This window comes from Pseudophryne corroboree, chromosome 1, assembly GCF_028390025.1.
Source record: "Pseudophryne corroboree isolate aPseCor3 chromosome 1, aPseCor3.hap2, whole genome shotgun sequence".
NCBI classification, from domain to species: Eukaryota; Metazoa; Chordata; class Amphibia; order Anura; family Myobatrachidae; genus Pseudophryne; species Pseudophryne corroboree.
The window spans coordinates 212,548,242-212,573,835 of record NC_086444.1 but is presented as its reverse complement, the minus strand read 5'-3'; the positions used below and the strand labels follow the sequence as shown (position 1 = coordinate 212,573,835).

Sequence of the window (25,594 nt, the reverse complement as noted above, 5' to 3'; positions counted from 1 at the left end):
TCCGACGGGTCCTCTTGATCCGACGGGTCCTCTTGATCCGACGGCTCCTCTTGATCTGACGGCTCCTCTAGATCCGACGGCTCCTCTTGGTCTTGATCCGACGGCTCCTCTGGGTCTTGATCCGACGGCTCCTCTGGGTCTTGATCCGACGGCTCCTCTGGGTCTTGATCCGACGGCTCCTCTGGGTCTTGATCCGACGGCTCTTCTGGGTCTTGATCCGACGGCTCCTCTGGGTCTTGATCCGACTGCTCCTCTGGGTCTTGATCCGACGGCTCCTCTGGGTCTTGAACCGACGGCTCCTCTTGATCTTGAACCGACGGCTCCTCTTGATCTTGAACCGACGGGTCCTCTTGGGCTTGATCCGACGGGTCCTCTTGGGCTTGATCCGACGGGTCCTTTTGGGCTTGATCCGACGGGTCCTCTTGGGCTTGAACCGACGGGTCCTCTTGTTTTTCTTTGTTGAATTTTTCTTTGTTTGAACTTGTTTTTCTTTGTTGATTTAATGTAAAGGTTTAGTGATCCATAAAGAAGGGGATTTTCCCTATAGAATGCTCAGCATTCACATTAATGAAAATGTGTGTTCTAGAAAACAAACGTATTAAAAATAACCTATTTCTCTCCAGCCGTTATGGAACTATAGCTCCAAGCCTCTGCTGACACTTGTAACTGCACAAGAGCTAGGGAGGCGGAACCTGGTCTGGATTGAAGCTATACTCAGGACCGGCGACGGGGGGGTCAAAGGGGACACCTGTACCGGTCCCCGAGGATCAGCGGGGCCCAGAGCATCATGGGCACAAAGAATGTGTCTGCAGCTTGTGCAGATTGTTCATTGAACTGTGGGCTCCGTGCGCTTCTCAAATGAATGTAAAGACAATTAACACAAACACCCCCCGTCACTTGGTCTGCTCTGGTCCCCTGCTGTGTTGCTGGCATCGCATAAGCCCTCTATCCCTGCAGCTGCCGCCGACTCAGAGGAGCTGATCAGCGGTACAGCACTGCCTGGAACACTGATGTTCAGTGTCAGATAGCAACCGCCTGCAGCCTCACCGCTTTGCTGTCCATACAGACCCTGGTTCCTGGCAATCTCCCTCAGCATTGTGACAGTGTGGGTCTGTGTCTATATATGTATGTTTGTGTGTGTGTAGCATATGTGTATATATATATATATATATATATATATATATATATATAAGACGAAAGGCAATAAATCAGTCAGCGGCACTCAGGGTCTTGTATTAGCAAGCGGGTGTATTGAAAAAATCACTACATGAATCCCAACGTTTCGGGACAAACACGTCCCTTTGTCAAGGTGAATAACAAGTGTGACTTGTTATTCACCTTGACAAAGGGACGTGTTTGTCCCGAAACGTTGGGATTCATGTAGTGATTTTTTCAATACACCCGCTTGCTACTACAAGACCCTGAGTGCCGCTGACTGCTTTATTGCCTTTCGTCTTACTTATCTGTATCAGAGGGCACCGGGGCACATTGTTCTTTAACAGTGGGAGTGCCGGTCCATGCCAAAACTGTATATATATATATATATATATATATATATATAAAACGAGTTTTATGGTAAGAACTTACCTTTGTTAAAACTCTTTCTGCGAGGTACACTGGGCTCCACAAGGATAGACATTGGGGTGTAGAGTAGGGTCTTGATCCGAAGCACCAACAGGCTCAAAAGCTTTGACCTTCTTCCCAAGATTCATAGCGCTGCCTCCTATATCACCCCGCCTCCGTGCACAGGAGCTCAGTTTTGTTAACCAGCCCAATGCAGTAGCAAGTAAAAAGAGACGACAACTGCCAGTTGCCACAAACACTACACTCTCCCGACAGGAGAAGTGTCAGCGGCTAATGCCATACCAACCCAAAGAAGCTAAGTGCGTCAGGGTGGGGGCCTTGTGGAGCCCAGTGTACCTCGCAGAAAGAGTTTTAACAAAGGTTAGTTCTTACCATAAAACTCGTTTTCTGCGGTGGGGTACACTGGGTTCCACAAGGATAGACATTGGGGATGTCCTAAAGTAGTTCCTTATGGGAGGGGACGCACAGTAGCGGGCACAAGAACCCGGCATCCAAAGGAAGCATTCTGGGAAGCGGCGGTATCGAAGGCATAGAACCTAATGAACGTGTTCACTGAGGACCACATAGCCGCCATGCACAATTGTTCAAGGGTCGCACCACGGCGGGCCGCCCAAGAAGGTCCACCAGACCGAGTAGAATGGGCCGTAATTTGAGCAGGAGCTGACAGACCAGCCCTCACATAAGCATGTGCAATCACCATTCTAAGCCATCTGGCCAAAGTCTGCTTGTGAGCAGGCCAGCCCCGTTTGTGAAATCCAAACAGAATAAAGAGAGAATCAGATTTCCTAACAGAAGCAGTTCTCTTCACATAGATACGGAGAGCCCGTACCACATCCAAATACCGCTCTTTGGAAGACAAATCAGGAGAGACAAAGGCCGGAACCACAATCTCCTGATTAAGGTGGAACGAAGAAACCACCTTAGGTAAATATCCGGGACGAGCCCTAAGAACCGCCCGGTCACGGTGAAAAATCAGATATGGGGAACTACAAGACAAGGCACTCAGATCTGACACTCTTCTAGCAGAGGCAATAGCCAGCAAGAACACCACCTTAAAGGAAAGCCACTTAAGGTCAGCTGAACCAAGGGGTTCAAATGGAGACTCTTGCAACGCCTCCAAAACCTGGGTCTTGATCCGACGGGTCCTCTGGGTCTTGATCCGACGGGTCCTCTTGATCCGACGGGTCCTCTGGGTCTTGATCCGACGGGTCCTCTTGATCCGACGGGTCCTCTGGGTCTTGATCCGACGGGTCCTCTTGTTCCGACGGGTCACCTTGATCCGACGGGTCCTCTTGATCTTGATCCGACAGGTCCTCTTGATCTTGATCCGACGGGTCCTCTTGCTCTTGATCCGACGGGTCCTCTTGGTCTTGATCCGACGGGTCCTCTTGGTCTTGATCCGACGGGTCCTCTTGGTCTTGATCCGACGGGTCCTCTGGGTCTTGATCCGACGGGTCCTCTGGATCTTGATCCGACGGGTCCTCTGGATCTTGATCCGACGGGTCCTCTGGGTCTTGATCCGACGGGTCCTCTGGGTCTTGATCCGACGGGTCCTCTGGGTCTTGATCCGTCGGGTCCGACGGGTCTTGATCCGACGGGTCCTCTTGATCCGACGGGTCCTCTTGATCCGACGGGTCCTCTGGGTCTTGATCCGACGGGTCCTCTTGATCCGACGGGTCCTCTGGGTCTTGATCCGACGGGTCCTCTTGATCCGACGGGTCCTCTGGGTCTTGATCCGACGGGTCCTCTTGATCCGACGGGGCCTCTTGATCCGACGGGTCCTCTTGATCCGACGGGTCCTCTTGATCCGACGGGTCCTCTTGATCCGACGGGTCCTCTTGGTCCGACGGGTCCTCTTGGTCTTGATCCGACGGGTCCTCTTGGTCTTGATCCGACGGGTCCTCTTTGTCTTGATCCGACGGGTCCTCTTTGTCTTGATCCGACGGGTCCTCTGGGTCTTGATCCGACGGGTCCTCTGGGTCTTGATCCGACGGGTCCTCTTGATCCGACGGGTCCTCTTGATCCGACGGGTCCTCTTGATCCGACGGGTCCTCTTGATCCGACGGGTCCTCTTGATCTTGATCCGACGGGTCCTCTTGATCTTGATCCGACGGGTCCTCTTGATCTTGATCCGACGGGTCCTCTTGATCTTGATCCGACGGGTCCTCTTGGTCTTGATCCGACGGGTCCTCTTGGTCTTGATCCGACGGGTCCTCAAGGGTCTTGATCCGACGGGGCCTCTTGGTCTTGATCCGACGGGTCCTCTTGGTCTTGATCCGACGGGTCCTCTTGATCCGACGGGTCCTCTGGGTCTTGATCCGACGGGTCCTCTTGTTCCGACGGGTCACCTTGATCCGACGGGTCCTCTTGATCTTGATCCGACGTGTCCTCTTGATCTTGATCCGACGGGTCCTCTTGATCTTGATCCGACGGGTCCTCTTGGTCTTGATCCGACGGGTCCTCTTGGTCTTGATCCGACGGGTCCTCTTGATCTTGATCCGACGGGTCCTCTGGGTCTTGATCCGACGGGTCCTCTGGGTCTTGATCCGACGGGTCCTCTGGGTCTTGATCCGACGGGTCCTCTTGATCCGACGGGTCCTCTTGATCCGACGGGTCCTCTTGATCCGACGGGTCCTCTGGGTCTTGATCCGACGGGTCCTCTTGATCCGACGGGTCCTCTTGATCCGACGGGTCCTCTTGGTCTTGATCCGACGGGTCCTCTTGGTCTTGATCCGACGGGTCCTCTTGGTCTTGATCCGACGGGTCCTCTTGGTCTTGATCCGACGGGTCCTCTTGGTCTTGATCCGACGGGTCCTCTTGGTCTTGATCCGACGGGTCCTATTGATCTTGATCCGACGGGTCCTCTTGATCTTGATCCGACGGGTCCTCTTGATCCGACGGGTCCTCTTGATCCGACGGGTCCTCTTGATCCGACGGGTCCTCTTGGTCTTGATCCGACGGGTCCTCTTGGTCTTGATCCGACGGGTCCTCTTGGTCTTGATCCGACGGGTCCTCTTGATCCGACGGACCGACGGGTCCTCTTGATCTTGAACCGACGGGTCCTCTTGGGCTTGATCCGACGGGTCCTTTTGGGCTTAATCCGACGGGTCCTTTTGGGCTTGATCCGACGGGTCCTTTTGGGCTTGATCCGACGGGTCCTCTTGGTCTTGATCCGACGGGTCCTCTTGGGCTTGATCCGACGGGTCCTCTTGTTTTTCTTTGTTGAATTTTTCTTTGTTTGAACTTGTTTTTCTTTGTTGATTTAATGTAAAGGTTTAGTGATCCATAAAGAAGGGGATTTTCCCTATAGAATGCTCAGCATTCACATTAATGAAAATGTGTGTTCTAGAAAACAAACATATTAAAAATAACCTATTTCTCTCCAGCCGTTATGGAACTATAGCTCCAAGCCTCTGCTGACACTTGTAACTGCACAAGAGCTAGGGAGGCGGAACCTGGTCTGGATTGAAGCTATACTCAGGACCGGCGACGGGGGGGTCAAAGGGGACACCTGTACCGGTCCCCGAGGATCAGCGGGGCCCAGAGCATCATGGGCACAAATTATGTGTCTGCAGCTTGTGCAGATTGTTCTCTGAACTGTGGGCTCCGTGCGCTTCTCAAATGAATGTAAAGACAATTAACACAAACACCCCCCGTCACTTGGTCTGCTCTGGTCCCCTGCTGTGTTGCTGGCATCGCATAAGCCCTCTATCCCTGCAGCTGCCGCCGACTCAGAGGAGCTGATCAGCGGTACAGCACTGCCTGGAACACTGATGTTCAGTGTCAGATAGCAACCGCCTGCAGCCTCACCGCTTTGCTGTCCATACAGACCCTGGTTCCTGGCAATCTCCCTCAGCATTGTGACAGTGTGGGTCTGTGTCTATATATGTATGTTTGTGTGTGTGTAGCATATGTGTATATATATATATATTTGTAAGTTTATCTGTGTGTGTGTGTGTGTGTGTGTATATATATATATATATATATAAGACGAAAGGCAATAAATCAGTCAGCGGCACTCAGGGTCTTGTAGTAGCAAGCGGGTGTATTGAAAAAATCACTACATGAATCCCAACGTTTCGGGACAAACACGTCCCTTTGTCAAGGTGAATAACAAGTGTGACTTGTTATTCACCTTGACAAAGGGACGTGTTTGTCCCGAAACGTTGGGATTCATGTAGTGATTTTTTCAATACACCCGCTTGCTACTACAAGACCTTGAGTGCCGCTGACTGCTTTTTTGCCTTTCGTCTTACTTATCTGTATCAGAGGGCACCGGGGCACATTGTTCTTTAACAGTGGGAGTGCCGGTCCATGCCAAAACTGTATATATATATATATATATATATATATATGTATATATATATATATATATATATATATATAAAACGAGTTTTATGGTAAGAACTTCTTTGTTAAAACTCTTTCTGCGAGGTACACTGGGCTCCACAAGGATAGACATTGGGGTGTAGAGTAGGATATTGATCCGAAGCACCAACAGGCTCAAAAGCTTTGACCTTCTTCCCAAGATTCATAGCGCTGCCTCCTATATCACCCCGCCTCCGTGCACAGGAGCTCAGTTTTGTTAACCAGCCCAATGCAGTAGCAAGTAAAAAGAGACGACAACAGCCAGTTGCCACAAACACTACACTCTCCCGACAGGAGAAGTGTCAGCGGCTAATGCCATACCAACCCAAAGAAGCTAAGTGCGTCAGGGTGGGCGCCTTGTGGAGCCCAGTGTACCTCGCAGAAAGAGTTTTAACAAAGGTTAGTTCTTACCATAAAACTCGTTTTCTGCGGTGGGGTACACTGGGCTCCACAAGGATAGACATTGGGGATGTCCTAAAGTAGTTCCTTATGGGAGGGGACGCACAGTAGCGGGCACAAGAACCCGGCGTCCAAAGGAAGCATTCTGGGAAGCGGCGGTATCGAAGGCATAGAACCTAATGAACGTGTTCACTGAGGACCACGTAGCCGCCATGCACAATTGTTCAAGGGTCGCACCACGGCGGGCCGCCCAAGAAGGTAAACCAGACCGAGTAGAATGGGCCGTAATTTGAGCAGGAGCTGACAGACCAGCCCTCACATAAACATGTGCAATCACCATTCTAAGCCATCTGGCCAAAGTCTGCTTGTGAGCAGGCCAGCCCCGTTTGTGAAATCCAAACAGAATAAAGAGAGAATCAGATTTCCTAACAGAAGCAGTTCTCTTCACATAGATACGGAGAGCCCGTACCACATCCAAAGACCGCTCTTTGGAAGACAAATCAGGAGAGACAAAGGCCGGAACCACAATCTCCTGATTAAGGTGGAACGAAGAAACCACCTTAGGTAAATATCCGGGACGAGTACTAAGAACCGCCCGGTCACGGTGAAAAATCAGATATGGGGAACTACAAGACAAGGCACTCAGATCTGACACTCTTCTAGCAGAGGCAATAGCCAGCAAGAACACCACCTTAAAGGAAAGCCACTTAAGGTCAGCTGAACCAAGGGGTTCAAATGGAGACTCTTGCAACGCCTCCAAAACCTGGGTCTTGATCCGACAGGTCCTCTGGGTCTTGATCCGACGGGTCCTCTTGATCCGACGGGTCCTCTGGGTCTTGAACCAACGGGTCCTCTTGATCCGACGGGTCCTCTTGATCCGACGGGTCCTCTGGGTCTTGATCCGACGGGTCCTCTTGTTCCGACGGGTCACCTTGATCCGACAGGTCCTCTTGATCTTGATCCGACGGGTCCTCTTGATCTTGATCCGACTGGTCCTCTTGATCCGACGGGTCCTCTTGATCCGACGGGTCCTCTGGGTCTTGATCCGACGGGTCCTCTTGTTCCGACGGGTCATTTTGATCCGACGGGTCCTCTTGATCTTGATCCGACGGGTCCTCTTGATCTTGATCCGACGGGTCCTCTTGATCTTGATCCGACGGGTCCTCTTGGTCTTGATCCAACGGGTCCTCTGGGTCTTGATCCGACGGGTCCTCTTGATCCGACGGGTCCTCTTGATCCGACGGGTCCTCTTGGTCTTGATCCGACGGGTCCTCTTGGTCTTGATCCGACGGGTCCTCTTGGTCTTGATCCGACGGGTCCTCTTGGTCTTGATCCGACGGGTCCTCTTGGTCTTGATCCGACGGGTCCTCTTGGTCTTGATCCGACGGGTCCTCTTGGTCTTGATCCGACGGGTCCTCTTGATCTTGATCCGACGGGTCCTCTTGATCTTGATCCGACGGGTCCTCTTGATCCGACGGGTCCTCTTGATCCGACGGGTCCTCTTGGTCTTGATCCGACGGGTCCTCTTGGTCTTGATCCGACGGGTCCTCTTGATCCGACGGGTCCTCTTGATCCGACGGGTCCTCTTGGTCTTGATCCGACGGGTCCTCTTGGTCTTGATCCGACGGGTCCTCTTGGTCTTGATCCGACGGGTCCTCTTGGTCTTGATCCGACGGGTCCTCTTGGTCTTGATCCGACGGGTCCTCTTGATCCGACGGGTCCTCTTGATCCGACGGGTCCTCTTGATCCGACGGGTCCTCTTGATCCGACGGGTCCTCTTGATCTTGATCCGACGGGTCCTCTTGATCTTGATCCGACGGGTCCTCTTGATCTTGATCCGACGGGTCCTCTTGATCTTGATCCGACGGGTCCTCTTGGTCTTGATCCGAATGGGGCCTCTTGATCCGACGGGTCCTCTTGGTCTTGATCCGACGGGTCCTCTTGGTCTTGATCCGACGGGTCCTCTTGGTCCGACGGGTCCTATTGGTCTTGATCCGACGGGTCCTCTTGGTCTTGATCCGACGGGTCCTCTTGGTCCGACGGGTCCTCTTGGTCCGACGGGTCCTCTTGGTCCGACGGGTCCTCTTGATCCGACGGGTCCTCTTGATCCGACGGCTCCTCTTGATCCGACGGCTCCTCTAGATCCGACGGCTCCTCTTGGTCTTGATCCGACGGCTCCTCTGGGTCTTGATCCGACGGCTCCTCTGGGTCTTGATCCGACGGCTCCTCTGGGTCTTGATCCGACGGCTCCTCTGGGTCTTGATCCGAAGGCTCCTCTGGGTCTTGATCCGACGGCTCCTCTGGGTCTTGGTCCGACGGCTCCTCTGGGTCTTGGTCCGACGGCTCCTCTTGATCTTGAACCGACGGCTCCTCTTGATCTTGAACCGACGGCTCCTCTTGATCTTGAACCGACGGCTCCTCTTGATCTTGAACCGACGGGTCCTCTTGGGCTTGATCCGACGGGTCCTTTTGGGCTTGATCCGACGGGTCCTTTTGGGCTTGATCCGACGGCTCCTTTTGGGCTTGATCCGACGGGTCCTCTTGGGCTTGATCCGACGGGTCCTCTTGTTTTTCTTTGTTGAATTTTTCTTTGTTTGAACTTGTTTTTCTTTGTTGATTTAATGTAAAGGTTTAGTGATCCATAAAGAAGGGGATTTTCCCTATAGAATGCTCAGCATTCACATTAATGAAAATGTGTGTTCTAGAAAACAAACGTATTAAAAATAACCTATTTCTCTCCAGCCGTTGTGGAACTATAGCTCCAAGCCTCTGCTGACACTTGTAACTGCACAAGAGCTAGGGAGGCGGAACCTGGTCTGGATTGAAGCTATACTCAGGACCGGCGACGGGGGGGTCAAAGGGGACACCTGTACCGGTCCCCGAGGATCAGCGGGGCCCAGAGCATCATGGGCACAAAGAATGTGTCTGCTGCTTGTGCAGATTGTTCTCTGAACTGTGGGCTCCGTGCGCTTCTCAAATGAATGTAAAGACAATTAACACAAACACCCCCTGTCACTTGGTCTGCTCTGGTCCCCTGCTGTGTTGCTGGCATCGCATAAGCCCTCTATCCCTGCAGCTGCCGCCGACTCAGAGGAGCTGATCAGCGGTACAGCACTGCCTGGAACACTGATGTTCAGTGTCAGATAGCAACCGCCTGCAGCCTCACCGCTTTGCTGTCCATACAGACCCTGGTTCCTGGCAATCTCCCTCAGCATTGTGACAGTGTGGGTCTGTGTCTATATATGTATGTTTGTGTGTGTGTATCATATGTGTATATATATATATATATTTGTAAGTTTATCTGTGTGTGTGTGTGTGTGTGTGTGTGTGTGTGTGTGTGTGTGTATATATATATATATATATAAGACAAAAGGCAATAAATCAGTCAGCGGCACTCAGGGTCTAGTAGCAAGCGGGTGTATTGAAAAAATCACTACATGAATCCCAACGTTTCGGGACAAACACGTCCCTTTGTCAAGGTGAATAACAAGTGTGACTTGTTATTCACCTTGACAAAGGTACGTGTTTGTCCCGAAACGTTGGGATTCATGTAGTGATTTTTTCAATACACCCGCTTGCTACTACAAGACCCTGAGTGCCGCTGACTGCTTTATTGCCTTTCGTCTTACTTATCTGTATCAGAGGGCACCGGGGCACATTGTTCTTTAACAGTGGGAGTGCCGGTCCATGCCAAAACTGTATATATATATATATATATATATATATATATATATATATAAAACGAGTTTTATGGTAAGAACTTACCTTTGTTAAAACTCTTTCTGCGAGGTACACTGGGCTCCACAAGGATAGACATTGGGGTGTAGAGTAGGATCTTGATCCGAAGCACCAACAGGCTCAAAAGCTTTGACCTTCTTCCCAAGATTCATAGCGCTGCCTCCTATATCACCCCGCCTCCGTGCACAGGAGCTCAGTTTTGTTAACCAGCCCAATGCAGTAGCAAGTAAAAAGATGACAACTGCCAGTTGCCACAAACACTACACTCTCCCGACAGGAGAAGTGTCAGCGGCTAATGCCATACCAACCCAAAGAAGCTAAGTGCGTCAGGGTGGGCGCCTTGTGGAGCCCAGTGTACCTCGCAGAAAGAGTTTTAACAAAGGTTAGTTCTTACCATAAAACTCGTTTTCTGCGGTGGGGTACACTGGGCTCCACAAGGATAGACATTGGGGATGTCCTAAAGTAGTTCCTTATGGGAGGGGACGCACAGTAGCGGGCACAAGAACCCGGCGTCCAAAGGAAGCATTCTGGGAAGCGGCGGTATCGAAGGCATAGAACCTAATGAACGTGTTCACTGAGGACCACGTAGCCGCCATGCACAATTGTTCAAGGGTCGCACCACGGCGGGCCGCCCAAGAAGGTCCACCAGACCGAGTAGAATGGGCCGTAATTTGAGCAGGAGCTGACAGACCAGCCCTCACATAAGCATGTGCAATCACCATTCTAAGCCATCTGGCCAAAGTCTGCTTGTGAGCAGGCCAGCCCCGTTTGTGAAATCCAAACAGAATAAAGAGAGAATCAGATTTCCTAACAGAAGCAGTTCTCTTCACATAGATATGGAGAGCCCGTACCACATCCAAAGACCGCTCTTTGGAAGACATATCAGGAGAGACAAAGGCCGGAACCACAATCTCCTGATTAAGGTGGAACGAAGAAACCACCTTAGGTAAATATCCGGGACGAGTCCTAAGAACCGCCCGGTCACGGTGAAAAATCAGATATGGGGAACTACAAGACAAGGCACTCAGATCTGACACTCTTCTAGCAGAGGCAATAGCCAGCAAGAACACCACCTTAAAGGAAAGCCACTTAAGGTCAGCTGAACCCAGGGGTTCAAATGGAGACTCTTGCAACGCCTCCAAAACCACCGACAAGTCCCAAGGAGCCACGGGCGGGACATAGGGAGGTTGGTTACACAACACACCCTGAGGCAGATGTATTAACCTGGAGAAGGCATAAGGAAGTGATAAACCAGTGATATGTGCAAGGTGATAAAGGCACCAGCCAATCAGCTTCAAACTGTTAATTTACATATTGGAGCTGATTGGCTGGTGCCTTTATCACCTTGCACATATCACTGGTTTATCACCCTTATGCCTTCTCCAGGTTAATACATCTGCCCCCCTGAGTGAAAGTATGAACATCAGGTAAAGTCGCAATTTTTCTCTGAAACCACACCGATAAGGCAGAAATATGAACCTTGAGGGAGGCCAGACGCAGGCCTAAATCTAGGCCCTGCTGCAGAATAGCCAAATGTTTGGCTGTACTACATTTGGAAGCGTCATAATTATTAGATGCACACCAAAGTAGGAATGCCAGACCCTATGGTAAATCAGAGCAGAAGCCGGTTTCCGGGCCCGCAACATAGTTTTAATGACCTCTTCAGAAAAACCCTTAGCCCTCAAGACGGAAGCTTCAAGAGCCACGCCGTCAAAGACAGCCGGGCTAGGTCCTGGTAGACACAGGGGCCCTGTACGAGGAGGTCTGGGCGTTGTGGAAGTAGGATTGGACGCTCTGACGATAGGCCCTGCAGGTCTGAGAACCAGTGCCGTCTGGGCCACGCCGGAGCTATGAGAAGCAGATTTCCTTTTTCTTGCTTGAACTTCCGAATTACCCTGGGCAGGAGTGACACCGGAGGGAACACGTACGGCAGCCGAAACCTCCACGGCACCGCTAGCGCATCCACGAATGCTGCTTGAGGATCCCTTGTCCTTGCTCCGAAGACCGGAACCTTGTGATTGTGTCGAGACGCCATCAGATCCACATCTGGAAGATCCCACTTTTCCACGAGGAGTTGAAACACTTCTGGATGGAGGCCCCACTCGCCGGCATGCACGTCCTGACGACTGAGAAAGTCCGCTTCCCAATTCAGGACTCCCGGAATGAATAGTGCCGGTAGATGGTGTTCCGCCCAACGTAGAATCCGTGAGACTTCCTTCATTGCCAAACGGCTTCGAGTGCCGCCTTGATTTATGTAAGCCACTGTGGTGGCGTTGTCCGACTGTACTTGAACAGGACGGTTCTGAATTAAATGCTGGGCCAGGTTCAACGCATTGAAGACCGCCCGCAATTCTAGAATGTTGATCGAGAGGAGAGATTTCTCCTTGGTCCACCGACCCTGAAGGGAGTGCTGCTCCAGCACCACGCCCCAACCTCTTAGACTGGCATCTGTCGTAAACAGGACCCAGTTGGATATCCAGAAGGGACGGCCCCTGCACAATTGTTAGTCCTGGAGCCACCAGAGCAGCGACAGACGAACTTCCGGAGTCAATGAGATCATGTGAGACCTGATCCGGTGAGGCAGGCCGTCCCACTTGGCTAGAATTAGCCTCTGTAGGGGGCGAGAATGGAATTAAGCATACTCCACCATGTCGAATGCTGATTTCTTTTTTCCTCAGAAAAAGCTTTTATAGAGCTGCTGTGAGCAGCTCTTCCTGTTACATGCTTGCACTGCAAGCACCAACTACAAACTTAGCTCCTGTGTACAGAGGCGGGGTGATATAGGAGGCGGCGCTATGCATCTTGGGAAGAAGGTCAAATCTTTTGAGCCAGTTGGTGATTTGGATCAAGATCCTACTCTATACCCCAATGTCTATCCTTGTGGAGCCCAGTGTACCCCGCAGCAGAAATCTCTCTCTCTCTCTCTGTTCTTTCATGGACTGTTACTCCCTCACATGGAATCAATCTGCTCTGGTGCCCTCAGTAAGTAGTACCTACAACAGGGGTGGGCAATTATTTCAGCTGAGGGGCCACTTGACACTTTCCTGTCAGTATTCGAGGGCCGCACACAAAATAGCAGCCCCCCCTCCATGCGCCAAAAATATAGGGACGTGGCTTGTGTGGAAGGGGCGTGGCCAAAAAATCATACAGATTCATATTAGGCTGCACAATAGTCTCCATTATTTAAATGATGCCACACAGTAGCGTCACTTACACACATTACAGCAGGTAGAGCTCTCTTTTACACACTGTGGGTGGGGGTGGGGGGAGGGTTTGGGTTAGGCTGCGAGGAGTGGAGGTTAGGGTTGGGCACCGCCCTCGGAGGGTTAGGGTTAGGCTACTGGGGGAAGGGCCCTAGGTTTAGGCAGCCATGGGGGGTGGTTAAGGCTAGGCACCAAGGGAGGAGGTTAGGGTTAGGTTGCGGGGAGGGAGGGTTAGGGCGTTGGGAAGAAGGGAGAACACCCCTTACTCACCCCTGTCAGTTTCGAGATATCGGGATCCCAGCGTCGGTATTTTGAACGACGGGATCCCAAGTGGCGGTGAATCATACTGATACAACACATACACAGAGCTACATATACAGAGTTACACAGACTCATATACAGAGTTACATATACATAGTTACACAGACACATATACAGAGTTACACAGACACATATACAGAGTTACAGACATACAGTATACATAGAGTTACACAGACACATATAGAGCTACAGACACATATACAGAGCTACAGACACATATAGAGCTACAGACACATATACAGAGCTATAGACACATATAGAGTTACACAGAGACATATACATATACAGACACATACACAGAGTTACAGGCACATTATCATTTACAGTTACACAGACATAATATAATTTATGGTCCCTCATACCTTAAATGAAAGACTGTCACTGCATGAAAACTTTGACTTCTTTGGAAGCCCATCATCCTACCTGCCATTCATAATAAAGTGCAGGAGCATCAGGGCTGTGCTCCGTGCTGGATAGCCCCGCCCCCTGCAGGGACACTACTTCCTCCTTTCTTCTTTCTGATAATCAGGGATTTCCCATTAAAGGAGGGGGGCCCAGGACACATGCCCCGAGAGACCCCTGCTACTGAGAGCCCACCATTCTCCGCACGGCAAAGCAGTCCTTCCCCCTGTCTCAGAGGCGGAGCTTCGCCTGGCAGGCTGGGTGAGTGAGAATAGCAGGGGAGGAGGAGCTGCGCTGACGGAGAAGGGGGAGAGATCACATAGTGCCGGCTGCGGCAACAGAGCCGCGCTGCCGCAGGCATCAGCTCGCAGCCGCTGCTGGTGACCTGGGCTGGAAGCTGGCCGGGACAATGACAAGCGGCCCTGTCGGGCCGCTTGTCATTTCATGCAGGTGGGAGGCAGCGGGCCGGGCAGGATCGGTTCGCGGGCCGCATCCGGCCCGCGGGCCGTATTTTGCCCACCCCTAACCTACAACATCGAAAAAATGGTCTTACCCACGTATAGTGTATTTAAAAATTCACAACAAGCTACAACATTTCGGGGCTGCCTGTAAATACCACAGGGTCACCTTGGGATTATAGAGTCTGAATCACTTAATATAAAATATATCACTGCGAACACTATCATGTATCATGATATTTTCTATTCCTTATAGTATATTTTATTGCTACACCAATACGGAACCTTGTTAGGTGGTTGTGGATAGATGGTGAACGGACTGACACTGTTTGAAGTTTGATATATATGTCCACTGTGGTAGTTGTATATAAGTTTCGTTAACATCTGATCTATTAGTAAACATGGGGACCTCACACTACTCTTCTAAGATGTATATAGCCATGTTTGATTTTGTCAAGTCTTTTATACCACTGTATAAGTTGGCTGAAAGGGGTCTGTATCAGGTCACTTGTTTCTTATTCCAGCGCGTGATGTGAGCCTGGTTAACATGACGACCTGACGTGACGCAACCGATGAAACAAATGGAAGGCGCCGGATACTGGAATGGAGACACCGGACTCCGGCCAGTGCTGGGCACTTGGCGGGCTTCTTCAGGTATTTAGGTAGGTTTTCTCTGTTTACTTTTTGTTACTCACCTTGAGAAAGGGGCAAGACAGCTCCAAAATGTTGGAGCTTGTTGTGAATTTTTTAAAACACTATGCGTGGTTAAGACTCCGCATGGCATATCCATTTTTTCGATTACATATTTACACATATATATATATATATATATATATATAAGGTAGTTCGTGGACTTTCCACATAAACCAGCAAACCATAGGTAGCAGAAATTTCAATTCATTTAATCCATATTAATTTTCCAAAAGTGCAATGTGCAAGCATAGGCATGGATAATAAAATGATACTTAGCAGTTCAATGCATCAGAGTGAGTGGCAGCTCCTACAGCTGTTTCGGTGCCGAAGCACCTTCATCATGGGAATAGCCATCAGTGTACACTGATGGCTATTCCCATGATGAAGGTGCTTCGGCACCGAAACAGCTGTAGGAGCTGCCACTCACTCTGATGCATTGAACTGCTAAGTATCATTTCTCCTTCATCCACTAGGGGCCACTGGAGCGTAGTTACAATGGGGAAATAGTAGGCAGTAATTGGGAGCTGGCACTTTAAAATTCTCACACTGTGGCTAGCTCCTCCCCTACTATCTCCCCTCCAAGCCAGTCTTAGTTAGTGCCCGAGGTGAGCTGGTTCACTTGGGTTTAGCTGAAGAATTTTTTCCTTTTTCTTTATTATTTTATTTTTCTTTCACACACGCACAGACTGGCAGCTCTGCCACTGCCAGTCTGCACCGCGGGAGCTGCCGGCGGGGTCCCATCGCAGCTGCGTGCGGCTCGGGATGGGCCCCGGCTGAGGGAGACACTGAGCTCTCCTGAGTTGGCCGGACACCGCTGCGTGCGGCGCGTGTCGGGGCCGCTCCACCAGCAGAAGATTCCGGCAGCATGGCAGCGGTGAATATACGTGGTCGGACACCGCTGCGTGCGGCGCGTGTCGGGGCCGCTCCACCACGCTGCGTGCGGCGCGTGTTGGGGCCGCTGGGTCGAAACGCCTGACGGAAGGAAGCGGTGAGTACAATCTCCCCAGACTGATGTATGTTTTTACATTTTTCAGTGTTTTAATACAAGGCTCTCCTATACTCTCCAGTCATAGCCAGGCTGGAGTGCATAAAAGGCGCACTTACTGATTTGAAATTGGCGCCATTATGTGGGGGGCGGAGCTTCAGCCCGCTCTGTAAGCGGGCTCAAAGCTCTTCACTCCCCGGCTGCAGCATACAGGCAGCCGGGTGATACATTTACACTCCCCGGCTGCAGCATACACACTTACAGGCAGCCGGGGGATAATGTGGTTTTTAATTTGATAAGTGACCGGAGGGGGGCGGAGCTAAATCCCGCTCTGTTCGGCGGGCTCAGGCTCTCCGCTCCCCGGCCGCAGCATACAGGCGGCCGGGGGATGCACTGAGACAGCAGCGGTCACCAAGAACTAGGAGGGCGGAGCTAACTCCCGCTCTGTTCGGCGGGCTTTCTCCGCTCCCCGGCCGCTGCATGACGAGATCATCAGTGAGGTTGATTCTTACCTGTTCCTCCTTATGGAGAAACAGACATGATGAATGGGGGAGGCTGAGTATGTGATTACACAGTTCCCCTGCACCACCCTGACCGACAACCGGGGTGTGTGTCATTCTGATACCATCACTCACTGATGATCACTAAAAACACCACAGTCCCCCGCTCCCCGGCCCGCTGAAAGCTCCTTTCCTCTCCTGGCTGCGCAGGGAGGATTCTTAACTTGCTTAACATGTATAAGGTATGAGGGGAGGGGGTGGGGGGTGTGTGTGAAGCTTATTCCCCCCGGCGGCGGCTCCCAGCTCTCATGGTCTCTAGGCAACACACCTGTCTCTGGAGTTTTTGGCTTTTCTGTGCAGTGTGCTGCAGAAATATTTGTTACATGTTGCTTTGGCTACATTCCTCCCTGCAGGGGAGTCCTCTGCCTGGCATTTCAGTCATTTAGATCAGGAAACCTGCTCTATTACAGGAGCTGGGACTCAGCTCATTAATAATTAAAAATCTACTGTGCAGTATTTCTTTACCCTACAAATACACAGTATTTTTCTACCCTATTAGGTGCACAGTATTTATCTACCCGGTTGGGTTCACTGTGGTGTGAGATATATATAGATATATATAGATATGTTTGTATATATATATATATTTAAGTGTGTGTGTGTGTGTGTGTATATAGATATATCCATACAATACCATATATAGGGGATAAAACAGACACTTCCGCAATGTTTTCTAATAACAAGATACCCCACCTTGCCATCTGGTGCACCTTAATTAGCGGTACACTGCATACAGGGCGGGGTGTTGCCTTCCCTTTATTATTCCTTGGTGTCACTAGTTACTAATGCTATTTGTAATTTGGGGAATGTGTGTAAGGCATCAGACAAATAGCGCTGTGGCTCAGTACGCTAGTAGCGGGTATCTGAACAGGGGTTTGAATCCAAAAAAACTTTAAGGGGAGCTCCTATAGCCTAGGGCTAAGACTCCTGTCCCACAGCGCAGCGCTACTGGTTCAGGTCTCCGCTGCTCCAGAAAGTTTAGTTGAATCGTGTCGGTCACACATTATAGTGCAGACCTTACATAGGGCTGTGTTTGTTTAACCCACCTTTTCTCCTTTCGTTTGTCTCACCTGGGATAGTCAAAGAATTCCCTCTTAGGTGTGAAGTATGCGGTGGAGCCATCTGCAGAGCCCTCCACGCACCTGCAGGACACCCCTGTTTGAACAGCTCAGATTATGCAGGTAATGTCACTGGTAACCAGAGACCTTGTATGTCATTTCACCTCTCCAGGTTTCTAGAGGAACCTTGCTAACCTTCCATGTTACAATACTGATGATGTCTGTTTTCTGTGGAGTCTGAACCAGTGTCTCAGAATATCCAGGTGCATTATACAGCAGTTCGTCTGAGACTGCAGGTAAAGGAGGCGGACACGTCAAGTCCATCAGGGTTCGACGCCAATGACGAAATGACAGCGACTGGTCCAGTTTCGGATGAGCTGGCCAGGCTCCGGTAGACGGCCGGCAGACACCCGAATACACAATTTCAGGTATCAAACAATGTTTGTTTTCCTATCCTTTCCCCGCAGACGGCAGGAAATGGTATCAGTACCTCTCCAGGGTATATCCCTCGATGTATCGCCGGTCCAACAAGCTGCCGTTTTCCTGAGGCAACCTTGCTCAGGGACCCATCGAAGACATATACGGCAGCAGGGTTCTACCTTGTCCGGAGCAGGTAGGTTGTGGAACAATTGTCCTCTAGGTTACAGGATGTTTCGCATCAGGATCAATTGATACTTTGGTACAGTCAGAATCACGATTCTGCTTTATGTTCTTTGGAGGTCTCCACGTCTACAGACTCGGAACCTGCATTTTTGCTTGGGCTGTCTTAACCCGACGACCTCTGGGGCTGCGACAGTGACAGGTGAACATGAAATCCTATGGGGCAGATGGTTCAGGGGAAGGAACTTTCTGCAGTATTTCTTGAACCATTGGAGGTAAGTCCACTTTGCTTTCTCCTACTTCTGCCCCAGCTCCAAGACAGACCTTTACCGGTCTTTCCTTTAGAGTTTTACCGTGCCCTTTCAAGCTTTCGACTCCACACGGGCGATATCTCCGTCGCCAGGGGATCTCAAAAAAAAAAAAAAAAAAGCTGAAGCAGAGGTTCAACAACCTCGGTCCAGTCTGATTTTACATCATCCTATACACACTCTACAGGTCAGACTTTCCTACCACCTGGAGGGTCCCAGGGTGGGCGCAGGTCGGTGGAAGAAGGCTTGGGCGGTTACAGACTAGATTTTGGAGTACAACCGTCTCGGGAGTCCCTTGGCAGGGGTCGGCCGATTTACGATGACAAGAGAGTCATACTGCAGGCGGCGCTCCATATGCTTCTAACCACAAAGGGTGTTGATCCCTGTTTTTTACATATCATTTGAATCGAGACAGTTCTCAGGCTTTTGGTTTTTTCACGTTCCGAAGCCAGTTGGCTCGGCCAGGCCTATTCTGGCCTTAGAATCCTTTCAGTCTGTGATTGCTAGTTTAAACAAGAAAGGGAGTTTTACGCGTCCCTTGTCTTCAGGGATGCCTGTTTACTGATTTCCGTTGGGTTTCCTCATCGGGCTTTACTCAGTCGCGTTACAGGATTCTCATTTTCACTGTAAGTCCTTTCCTTTCGGTCTCTCTTCCGCTCCCACAGGGTTCAGGAAGATCACAGAATAACTCTTTTTCAGGGGGGTGACGTTGGTTCCCTAATGGGGCAATCTACTGCTACTATCCCACTCTGTACATTACGTGTCTTCTGAAGATCTGGAGGATCCAGGAGCTTCTGGTTCGACTCAGATCCAATTTATGCTCCTCGTAGACGTTTTCTCAACACAAGTTGCGACGCAATGAGTGGTCGCCTACATTCCCCTCTGAGCAGGGGACAACAATCTTCTTCCCAGGTCAGGCCACCAGGTCGGACTCCTGGGCGAGGGAACATTCCCCGGAGTTTTGTCAGCTGGTCTGCTGTGGGCGGAGATTTCGAATCTACCTCAGGGCGTTCTGACTGACTCTTTAACTCTTTACTACTCACGGACCTGAGCTCTGTTGGCAGTAGCCGAGGATACCCTCAGGGCTCCTGGGAGTTTCTGGTTATTCTATCCTGCCTCCTTTTCTATTTCTACCTCACTTTCGGTAACACAGGAGGGGAATATGCGTGCTAGTCCTCTCGGTGGCTCTGGTTGGGCCACCCATGACTTGAAGATACAGCTACACCTGTTGTCAGTAGAGGAGCCTTGGCTCCTACCTAGACTGGACTGTCTACTTCAACAGGGTCCTTTTCTTTGTTCAATCTTACACTGGTTTCATTTAACCGTGTGTCTGTTCACGAGACCTCAGAAGGGAGGAGTTCCCTAGTTCGGTTAGGCCTACTAGGCCCCGATTTCAGAAGTCTGTCACCTCTTCTCGCTTTTGCCACTTTTGGAAAACTGTATGGGACATGATAAGGAAAAAAGGGTGTTTTCCCCTTCTTTCAGTTACCATTCAGCCATCATCTTTGGTTTCTCTGGGAGGTTTTGCTCCGCTGCACTTCAAACCACATTGACCTGAATTTTAGGTCTCTGCCTTTTTCGGTTTTCTTCCAAAAGAAATTAGCCTGGCGGCCGTAAGTTCGGGCTCTCTTTCAGGGAGTACTCTATTAGCTACTCCCCCGGCTGAGCTTCGGCCTCAGCGGTCGTTTCTTCCAAAGGGGATGTCCGTTTTTCATATAAATCTGACACTAGTGTTTTTCAGTCCTCTTAGAATGTTGTCAGGGCTCGCTGACTCTCTTTACAGAGGTCTTAGGCTATTCGATTAAGGTTTTTTCTTCTTTATTCTGTACGATGCTCCCGTACTAAGTAGCCGGGGTCCCAGCTTATGCTGGGCTGTTGCATACATCTGACCATTTCAGCGCACTTTACGCGCGTGGTGGGACCTTCGGGGGCAGCTGCCCGTGGGGTCTCCATGAATACTTTATGTCGGGCGGCTACTTGGTCGGACCGACATTCGTTTTGTCAAATTCTACAAGTTTGACAATTTTGCGGCCTCTGCATCACAGTTTGGCCGAGCGGTTTTACAGGACTCTCAGCGCTCTCCCACCCGATTTGGGAGCTCTGGGACGTCCCCATTGTAACTACGCTCCAGTGACCCCTAGTGGATGAAGGAGAAATCAGGATTTTGGTACTTACCGATAAATCCCTTTCTCCGATTCCACAGGGGCCACTGGACGCCCGCCCAGCGCTGTTCCTCCTTGTTTTTTGCTTAACAGTTTGCAGATCACCATATGACTGCTTGTTGAGTTCGGGCTAGCCGGTTGTTTGTTAGGTTCTGTTCCAGGTTTGGTTTGTGTTATCCTGGTTTACAGGGCGTCATTAACCTCCTCTACCTTACGGTTTGTTTATTCCAGCTCTCCTCGGGCACAGTTTTACGTAGACTGGCTTGGAGGGGAGATAGTAGGGGAGGAGCTAGCCACAGTGTGAGAATTTTAAAGTGCCAGCTCCCAATTACTGCCTACTATTTCCCCATTGTAACTACGCTCCAGTGGCCCCTGTGGAATCGGAGAAAGGGATTTATCGGTAAGTACCAAAATCCTGATTTTATTATCCATGCAGGCAGCGTCTGAGGGTCGGAGCGGTGCGGGAGATATTTAGACACTATCCGCTGCTGTGCTTCAGCCTGTTCTTCCTCTCCTTGTCCACCGTACTGCTGCTCAGATATCTTCATATTCTTATGATCTTCTGGTCATTTCTTGCTGGAGTTGTTACATTATACTGCTCACTGGAACCTGAATCTCTTCTTCCTAATATTTTATTTAACATAAAGCACAAGCCAAAGGGTCCCCAACAAGAACCACAGGAGAAGAACCATACAAAGTTACTCCTACATGCAAGTTTTACAAGTCCTGAGGGTACTTCTATATATTACTACAGGCGGTGGGCACTTTTTCACAGTCATTTCGTTATGACACTGGGTGCACTGTTTATTTAAAGGCACCATTACTAATCACATTAGAAAATTTACTTATGCACACCTTCATATATGCTGGCAATATTACACTATTTGGTGGTATTCTTCTAATTTTCATACGGACTGTCCACGAAGTTAGTGGGAAAGCTACAGGACCGACATCAGGAGAACTACGATCTATATCACATGCTTGATATCCACATGGGATGCGGTACGCATATAACTATTTAAGTTTGCACTTGGAGTTTGCATAACACAGAAGGCACTGGGTTCTACCATTCTGTACATTTTATCTATTTGGACTTTTGAAATAGAGTTCATACAAGAGGACCCTTTTAGCAGCCCCCTAAATAGGGGAAGTGTTTTTTGACCGCTTTAATTATTAATGATATTAGTCTTGTAATTTAGGTAGCAGCGCTATTTTTGCACTATTGTTCCATATATATATATATATATATATATAATATATATAATATATATATATATATATATATATATATATATATATATATACCCACACCATCATTTATCCGACACCTCTTTTAATCGGGACACATCAGGTGCCGGGGGAGGTGAACGGGGTCTGTATCAGGTCACTTGTTTTTTATTCCAGTGCGTGATGTGAGCCGCACTGGTCATCCTGGTTACCATGATGACCTCACGTGGCGTCGATGAAACGCATGGAAGGCGCCAGATACTGGGATGGAGACACCGGACTCCGGCCGGTGCTGAGCATTTGGCGGGCTTCTCCAGGTATTTAGGTAGGTTTTTTCTGTTTACTCTTTGTTACTCACAAAGGGGCAAGACAGCCCCAAAATGTTGGAGCTTGTTGTGAACCTTTAAATACACCATGTGTGGTTAAGACTCCGCGTGGCGCATCCATTTTTTCGATTACATATTTACACACATATATATATATATATATATATATATATATATATATAGTTCCCAAATGACCGGCACTCCAAACAACTAGTTAATTACCTGGGTGCCCTCCCACGGTCCAAACAGAGCAGATACAAAGAGCAAGTTCAGGCGGCACTCCACGGATTTTCAAAACCAAATAAGACAGCTACACCAGCTTGATTATCAACGTTTCAGGTGCTATTTAATTACACCTTTCGTCAGGATACCTGCCTTTTTAGTGCTTTTTGAGTGATTCATATTTCTATGATATTGTTATTGACCATCGACTCCATACCTGATTACATTAGCGCTGGGAGACATTTCTTTCTTTTCTTTAGTGTCTCTGTGGGGATAGTGGAAATCCTCATTTTCGCTCCATAGCAGCTTGATTTGATCAGGGTAGCACGACAGCGCAGTCCTCTATTCTCTGTTCTAACAAGTACTAGTATCCGACAACTGCCTCTTAATTTCATTGCAGTAATCGGTTACATTTTGTACCACTATGCCTCCGCCTTTATCTGCGGCCCGAAATACCACATCCTTATAGTTTCCCAAGTTTTTTAGTGCTTTATATTCAGAGGATGATAAATTAGACCTACGTAGTGCCTGTTGATTGCCAAGTTGTTGAGCAGTCCAGAAAACAGGCACTACGCAGTTGTCGGATACTAGTACTTACCAGAAACTGACGCATGATCCTACCAATGAGTATAAACTGGCATTAGACACTTTACTAGATGAGGCTGTGAAGAAAGCGGTTATTGATGAAGAAACTTGTCATTTTTTGAAGGTAGACTGTCCAAGGGTACCACTGTTGAAGAATTTGGAAAGGCCACCTGGCCGTCCTATAATCTCTGCAAGGGAGTCAGTGTGTAGCAAAATTTCTGAATATTTGGATTATTATATCCAGCCAAGCGTACAATCACAGTGTACTTACCTCAAGGACACTACATCTCTGTTAATAAAACTAAAGGATCTTGGAAATATACCTGATAATACATGGATGTGTACGTTAGACATTACCAGCCTGTACACTAACATTCCTCATGGTGATGGTATCCGAGCGGTCAAGGATTTGTTAAGTGATGATGTAGATTACAGTGGTCCTGACCTGGACTTTTTGATCTCTCTTCTTGATTTTGTTTTGCATAAGAATTATTTTTATCATAATGGTGGATATTATTTACAACTCACAGGCTGTGCGATGGGTTCTCATGTCGCACAGCCTATGCGAATGCATACATGTTTAGAATAGAGAAGGAATGTTTTTTCAATAGAGATGTTAGAGACAAAGTTCTTTTTTTATTACAGGTACATCGATGATATTATTCTGTTTTGGAGAGGTGATCATGGTAGTTTTGTAGAACTGGTAGATTCGATTAATAGGCGGGATTGCCCTATTAAGTACACATATACCTGCAGTTTGGATAATATTTCTTATTTGGATGTAAATATTACACTTCAGGATGGTAGACTTACCACTTCTATTTTTTCTAAACCCACAGACAGGAATACGCTGCTGTCTTTTAGTAGCCATCACCCAGTTGCAATGAAAAAGAGCTTGCCTTTCTCGCAGTTATTGCGAGTTAAAAGGGTTACGAGTGATGAGCAGATGGTAGTACGTGATCTTGACAGGATGACAGGGAAATTTAGTGAACGAGGCTACCCTAGGAATGTGCTTTCTGAGGCTAGGAAAAAGGTTGATTTGATTACTAGAGAGTCGTCGTTGAACCAAACAAACAGAAAACAGGTTCCCGACAAATTGCATTGGGTGAGGAGATTTAATACCTCACATGATATTGTGGAGAGAACAGTCAGGAGCCTGTGGCCTATAGTACAGGGCGATAAGGATTCCAAAGTGTTTAGACCTTTGCAAGTGATGTCGTGCCTTAAGAGGGGCAAGAATATTCGAGACTGGGTAGTGCACCCGGATATTACTGAGCAGATGCAATATGATCCTCGAGTACAGATTAAAAGTGGGGGTTGCTATAAGTGTTCTGGTTGCACGACATGCCGCTTTATGATCGCTAGTAAATGTTTTTTCCACCCACATAGCGGCAAGAGATACATGATAAGATCAGCGGTTACATGCACAACGAGTTTTGTGGTCTACATGATTAAGTGTCCTTGTGGTTCTTGCTATATAGGCAAGACAATACGTTCATTTAAGGAGCGGATGACCTTACATAGGTCGTCGATCAGGGCGCCGTTGATGGGTAAGCCATCTGAACAACCTGTGGCAAGGCATTTTTTTGAGAACAATCATTCCTTATCTAGCCTCAGGTACATTATTATTGACCATGTGCCGGGGAGCCCGAGAGGCGGTGATCGGCACAAGAGGCTTTTGCAGATTGAGGCGAAATGGATACAGGTGTTGGATACTGTTAAACCAAGAGGCCTCAATGATCACCTTACTTACAATATGTATTGGTAATTTTGTGGCTTTATTTATAGGATCTGATTTATGTATGAGGTTTTGATATATGGTGTATCTAGTATAGTAATTTATGCAACCATATATGCAAGCAGGTTTAGTGTCATTGCTGGATTTTCTATAACCGTATTTGCATAGTATGCATTAGTGTCTTTCTTTATGCACAAGCACTTTTTTCTGTGTTTTTATTGCTTATTTATGTGTTTGGATATTATGGTTTTGTTGTAGGTATGTGGTGGTATTGTAAGTCTGTGCTGCCAAACGGGTTGCCATGGATACCAGACGCTACGTTTTGCCTCTGGGATTAGCTATGGTAGGTTGCTATGGCAACAGCTACGGCGGCTGGTGAGCTCCGTGAGAGGGATGCGGCACAGCTGATTACTTGTCGTTAGTGAAGCGACGGCTGGCGCACACCGCTATTGGTGCGTGTCACAGCTGACGGCCCGAGTGAGTTGACGGGTTGCTAAGGCAACCCGGCACGCATTGTTTACGTATTAGGACTTCCGGGGAGGGTGTGTTACACTGATTAGACAGCTGGGACTTGAGTTTGGCGCGCTCGTTTGGCAGCATGGAGGGGTATTTAAGGTATGTCTATGTCACTTTTGAATTGTTATGTGTATCCTGATG

At 49.1% G+C, this 25,594-nt stretch overlaps 1 non-coding gene across 1 annotated transcript; it reads left to right on the top strand.

Moving 5' to 3' along the window:
* Positions 1-16,640: 16,640 nt before the first annotated feature.
* Positions 16,641-16,774, top strand: LOC134932636 (U8 small nucleolar RNA). The gene has a single exon (XR_010179431.1). It is a non-coding gene; the product is annotated as a U8 small nucleolar RNA (small nucleolar RNA).
* Positions 16,775-25,594: the final 8,820 nt, after the last annotated feature.